The 6,882-nt window shown below is 49.8% G+C and overlaps 1 pseudogene; it reads left to right on the top strand.

Annotated features, from left to right (window-relative positions):
* The first annotated feature begins 2,019 nt into the window (after positions 1-2,019).
* LOC135565378 (G-protein coupled receptor 54-like) overlaps positions 2,020-6,882 on the top strand; it is a 55,843-nt pseudogene continuing 50,980 nt past the window's right edge.

Raw genomic sequence — 6,882 nt, 5'->3', positions numbered from 1 at the left:
AGTATGGTATTAACTGACCCTGTATATAGTATGGTATTAACTGACCCTGTATATAGTATGGTATTAACAGACCCTGTATATAGTATTAACTGACCCTGTATATAGTATGGTATTAACTGACCCTGTATATAGTATGGTATTAACTGACCCTGTATATAGTATGGTATTAACTGACCCTGTATATAGTATGGTATTAACTGACCCTGTATATCGTATGGTATTAACTGACCCTGTATATCGTATGGTATTAACTGACCCTGTATATCGTATGGTATTAACTGACCCTGTATATATTGTGGTATTAACTGACCCTGTATATAGTATGGTATTAACTGACCCTGTATATAGTATGGTATTAACTGACCCTGTATATAGTATGGTATTAACTGACCCTGTATATAGTATGGTATTAACTGACCCTGTATATAGTATGGTATTAACTGACCCTGTATATAGTGTGGTATTAACTGACCCTGTATATAGTATGGTATTAACTGACCCTGTATATAGTATGGTATTAACTGACCCTGTATATAGTATTAACTGACCCTGTATATAGTATGGTATTAACTGACCCTGTATATAGTATGGTATTAACTGACCCTGTATATAGTATGGTATTAACTGACCCTGTATATAGTATGGTATTAACTGACCCTGTATATAGTATGGTATTAACTGACCCTGTATATAGTATGGTGTTAACTGACCCTGTATATAGTACGGTATCTACCCCCTCTCCCCTCTCTTCTCTCTACCCCATCCCTCTCCTCTCTTCTCTCCTCCCTCTCCCCTCTTCTCTCTACCCCCTCCCTCTCTTCTCTCTACCCCCTCCCCTCTCTTCTCTCTACCCCTCCTCTCTTCTCTCTACCCCTTCCCCTACCCTCTCTTCTCTCTACCCCTCCTCTCTTCTCTCTACCCCCTCTCCCCTCTCTTCTCTCTACCCCTTCCCCTCCCCTCTCTTCTCTCTACCCCTTCCCCTCCCTCTCTTCTCTCTACCCCCTTCCCTCCCCTCTCTTCTCTCTATCCCTTTCCCCTCCCCTCCCTTCTCTCTACCCCTACCCTCTCTCTCTCTACCCCCTCCCCTCTCTTCTCTCTACCCCCTTCCCTCCCCTCTCTTCTCTCTACCCCCTTCCCCTTCCCTCTCTCTCTCTACCCCCTCCCCTCCCCTCTCTTCTCTCTACCCCCTTCCCCTCCCTGTCTTCTCTCTACCCCCTTCCTCCCTCTCTCTCTACCCTCTCTACCCCTCCCCTCTCCTCTCCCCTCCCCTTTCTCTCTCCCCCCTTCCTACCCCTCTCCCTCCCTCTCTCTACCCCCTTCCCCTCCCCTCTCTCTCTCTCTACCCCTCCTCTCTCTCTCTCTACCCTCTCCCTCCTCCTTCTCTCTACCCCCCCCTCCCCTCTCTCTACCCTTCTCCCCTCCCCCCCCCCCCTCTCTCTACCCCCTTCCCTTCCCTCTCTCTACCCCTTCCCTTCCCCCTCTCTCTACCCCCTCCCCTCTCTCCCCTCTCTCTACCCTCTCCCCTCCCCTCTCTTCTCTCTACCCCCTTCCCCTCCCCTCTCTCTACCCCCTCCCCTCTCTCTACCCCCTCCCCTCTCTTCTCTCTACCTCTGAAGTCAGTGCTGTCTGTCTGTCCATTGCTGTGGCTTTGACAGAGTGCTTTGAACTGAGAGGTGATATTCTACAGATTGACCAGGGTGTGAAGGAGGACACTGGAGCGAACATTGACCGTCTCGTGTGTGAGATCTGAACTGGCCGTCGAGTGTCCTCAACATCTTGGTAGGAGTGAGCTAAAAGAGGAATACTCCGAACAGGTGACTCGACCTCTAGCTTTGATAAATTATTCTAACCACAGATCAAACATTATTTTCACCTTTATTTACAAGGTTTAGATCAAGTCTCCGTTTGATTGGAGCATGAATTTGAAAAAGATATTATAGAACAAATATTTGAACATCCTTTTTCCACTGTTGCTTATTTTAGATTAGGGCAGCGGACTAGCTGCAGTACTTGTGCATAATGACGGACAGCCCTGTGGAGACCGGTCCCAGCAGCCTCCGTCCCCTGGCCGTAACGGACCTCTCAGGCTTACTGTGTAACCAGTCAGCCTCTCTGGAGGACCAGGATGTCCAGGGACCCCCGGTGCTGGTGGATGCCTGGCTGGTGCCCACCATGTTCAGCCTCATCATGCTGGTCGGCCTGGTGGGGAACTCTCTGGTCATCCACGTTATCACCAGGCACCAGCAGATGAGGACCGTCACCAACTTCTATATAGGTACAGTTCTGTATGTCAACTCTGTTATATCAACTCTGTTATGTCAACTCTGTTATGTCAACTCTGTTATGTCAACTCTGTTACATCATGTTACATCAACTCTGTTACATCAACTCTGTTACATCAACTCTGTTATATCAACTCTGTTATGTCAACTCTGTTACATCAACTCTGTTACGTCAACTCTGTTATGTCAACTCTGTTATGTCAACTCTGTTATGTCAACTCTCTTATGTCAACTCTCTTATGTCAACTCTGTTATGTCAACTCTGTTATATCAACTCTGTTACATCAACTCTGTTACGTCAACTCTGTTATATCAACTCTCTTATGTCAACTCTCTTATGTCAACTCTCTTATGTCAACTCTCTTATGTCAACTCTGTTATATCAACTCTGTTATGTCAACTCTGTTATGTCAACTCTCTTATGTCAACTCTCTTATGTCAACTCTGTTATGTCAACTCTGTTATGTCAACTCTCTTATGTCAACTCTGTTACGTCAACTCTCTTATGTCAACTCTGTTAAGTCAACTCTCTTATGTCAACTCTGTTACTTCAACTCTGTTAAGTCAACTATCTTATGTCAACTCTGTTATGTCAACTCTGTTACGTCAACTCTGTGACCATTCTGTTATATCAACCTGTACTACGTGTCTGTACTCGTTGTGCCGTGTTGCTTCAGTGAAACAAAGACATCTTGTTCCTGGTGTTTTGTGTCCCCTTCAACGCTACCCTAACCTCTAACCTCTCTGTCCTGTGTTCCTGGCTACCCTCTAACCTCTACCCTCTAACCTCTCTGTCCTGTGTTCCTGGCTACCCTCTAACCTCTACCCTCTAACCTCTCTGTCCTGTGTTCCTGGCTAACCTCTAACCTCTCTGTCCTGTGTTCCTGGCTACCCTCTAACCTCTACCCTCTAAGCTCTCTGTCCTATGTTCCTGGCTACCCTCTAACCTCTCTGTCCTGTGTTCCTGGCTACCCTCTAACCTCTCTGTCCTGTGTTCCTGGCTAACCTCTAACCTCTCTGTCCTGTGTTCCTGGCTAACCTCTCTGTCCTGTGTTCCTGGCTACCCTCTAACCTCTCTGTCCTGTGTTCCTGGCTAACCTCTAACCTCTCTGTCCTGTGTTCCTGGCTAACCTCTCTGTCCTGTGTTCCTGGCTACCCTCTAACCTCTAACCTCTCTGTCCTGTGTTCCTGGCTACCCTCTCTGTCCTGTGTCCCTGGCTACCCTCTACCATCTACCCTCTAACCTCTCTGTCCTGTGTTTCATGCTACCCTCTAACCTCTCTGTCCTGTGTTCCTGGCTACCCTCTACCCTCTAACCTCTCTGTCCTGTGTTCCTGGCTACCCTCTAACCTCTCTGTCCTGTGTTCCTGGCTACCCTCTAACCTCTAACCTCTCTGTCCTGTGTTCCTGGCTACACTCTAACCTCTCTGTCCTGTGTTTCCGGCTACCCTCTAACCTCTAACCTCTCTGTCCTGTGTTTCATGCTACCCTCTAACCTCTCTGTCCTGTGTTCCTGGCTACCCTCTACCCTCTAACCTCTCTGTCCTGTGTTCCTGGCTACCCTCTAACCTCTCTGTCCTGTGTTCCTGGCTACCCTCTAACCTCTAACCTCTCTGTCCTGTGTTCCTGGCTACACTCTAACCTCTCTGTCCTGTGTTCCTGGCTACCCTCTAACCTCTCTGTCCTGTGTTCCTGGCTAACCTCTCTGTCCTGTGTTCCTGGCTACCCTCTACCCTCTAACCTCTCTGTCCTGTGTTCCTGGCTACCCTCTACCCTCTCTGTCCTGTGTTCCTGGCTAACCTCTAACCTCTCTGACTTGTGTTGCTGCAGTGAACCTGGCCACCCTCTAACCTCTAACCTCTAACCTCTCTGTCCTGTGTTCCTGGCTAACCTCTAACCTCTCTGTCCTGTGTTCCTGGCTACCCTCTAACCTCTCTGTCCTGTGTTGCTGCAGTGAACCTGGCCACCACAGACATAATGTTCCTGGTGTGTTGTGTTCCCTTCACCGCTACCCTGTACCCTCTGCCAAGCTGGGTGTTCGGAGATCTCATGTGTCGTCTGGTCAGCTACCTACAACAGGTGGGTCACACACACAAACCCCAGACTGTCAGCTACCTACAACAGGTGGGTCACACACAAACCCCAGACTGTCAGCTACCTACAACAGGTGGGTCACACACACAAACCCCAGACTGTCAGCTACCTACTACAGGTGGGTCACACACACAAACCCCAGACTGTCAGCTACCTACAACAGGTGGGTCACACACACAAACCCCAGCCTGTCAGCTACCTACAACAGGTGGGTCACACACACAAAACCCCAGACTGTCAGCTACCTACAACAGGTGGGTCACACACACAAACCCCAGACTGTCAGCTACCTACAACAGGTGGGTCACACACACAAAACCCCAGACTGTCAGCTACCTACAACAGGTGGGTCACACACACAAACCCCAGACTGTCAGCTACCTACAACAGGTGGGTCACACACACAAACCCCAGACTGTCAGCTACCTACAACAGGTGGGTCACACACACAAACCCCAGACTGTCAGCTACCTACAACAGGTGGGTCACACACAAACCCACAGACTGTCAGTTACCTACAACAGGTGGGTCACAAACCCCAGACTGTCAGCTACCTACAACAGGTGGGTCACACACACAATCCACAGACTGTCAGCTACCTACAACAGGTGGGTCACACACACAAACCACAGACTGTCAGCTACCTACAACAGGTGGGTCACACACACAAACCCCAGACTGTCAGTTACCTACAACAGGTGGGTCACACACAAACCACAGACTGTCAGCTACCTACAACAGGTGGGTCACACACACAAACCCCAGACTGTCAGCTACCTACAACAGGTGGGTCACACACACAAACCACAGACTGTCAGCTACCTACAACAGGGGGGTCACACACACAAACCCCAGACTGTCAGCTACCTACAACAGGTGGGTCACACACACAAACCACAGACTGTCAGCTACCTACAACAGGTGGGTCACACACACAAACCCCAGACTGTCAGCTACCTACAACAGGTGGGTCACACACACAAACCCCAGACTGTCAGCTACCTACAACAGGTGGGTCACACACACAAAACCCAGACTGTCAGCTACCTACAACAGGTGGGTCACACACACAAACCCCAGACTGTCAGCTACCTACAACAGGTGGGTCACACACACAAACCCCAGACTGTCAGCTACCTACAACAGGTGGGTCACACACACAAACCACAGACAGTCAGCTACCTACAACAGGTGGGTCACACACACAAACCACAGACAGTCAGACTGTCAGCTACCTACAACAGGTGGGTCACACACACAAACCCCAGACTGTCAGCTACCTACAACAGGTGGGTCACACACACAAACCCCAGACTGTCAGCTACCTACAACAGGTGGGTCACACACACAAACCCCAGACTGTCAGCTACCTACAACAGGTGGGTCACACACACAAACCCCAGACTGTCAGCTACCTACAACAGGTGGGTCACACACACAAACCACAGACTGTCAGCTACCTACAACAGGTGGGTCACACACACAATCCACAGACTGTCAGCTACCTACAACAGGTGGGTCACACACACAAACCACAGACTGTCAGCTACCTACAACAGGTGGGTCACACACACAAACCCCAGACTGTCAGCTACCTACAACAGGTGGGTCACACACAAACCACAGACTGTCAGCTACCTACAACAGGTGGGTCACACACACAAACCCCAGACTGTCAGCTACCTACAACAGGTGGGTCACACACACAAACCACAGACTGTCAGCTACCTACAACAGGTGGGTCACACACACAAACCCCAGACTGTCAGCTACCTACAACAGGTGGGTCACACACACAAACCACAGACTGTCAGATACCTACAACAGGGGGGTCACACACACAAACCCCAGACTGTCAGCTACCTACAACAGGTGGGTCACACACACAAACCACAGACTGTCAGCTACCTACAACAGGTGGGTCACACACACAAACCCCAGACTGTCAGCTACCTACAACAGGTGGGTCACACACACAAACCCCAGACTGTCAGCTACCTACAACAGGTGGGTCACACACACAAAACCCAGACTGTCAGCTACCTACAACAGGTGGGTCACACACACAAACCCCAGACTGTCAGCTACCTACAACAGGTGGGTCACACACACAAACCCCAGACTGTCAGCTACCTACAACAGGTGGGTCACACACACAAACCACAGACAGTCAGACTGTCACCTACCTACAACAGGTGGGTCACACACACAAACCCCAGACTGTCAGCTACCTACAACAGGTGGGTCACACACACAAACCCCAGACTGTCAGCTACCTACAACAGGTGGGTCACACACACAAACCCCAGACTGTCAGCTACCTACAACAGGTGGGTCACACACACAATCCACAGACTGTCAGTTACCTACAACAGGTGGGTCACACACACAAACCACAGACTGTCAGCTACCTACAACAGGTGGGTCACACACACAATCCACAGACTGTCAGCTACCTACAACAGGTGGGTCACACACACAAACCACAGACTGTCAGCTACCTACA

The sequence above is a fragment of the Oncorhynchus nerka genome, linkage group LG27 (genome assembly GCF_034236695.1).
Source record: "Oncorhynchus nerka isolate Pitt River linkage group LG27, Oner_Uvic_2.0, whole genome shotgun sequence".
NCBI lineage: Eukaryota > Metazoa > Chordata > Actinopteri > Salmoniformes > Salmonidae > Oncorhynchus > Oncorhynchus nerka.
This window is presented reverse-complemented; position numbering and strand designations above follow the sequence as displayed.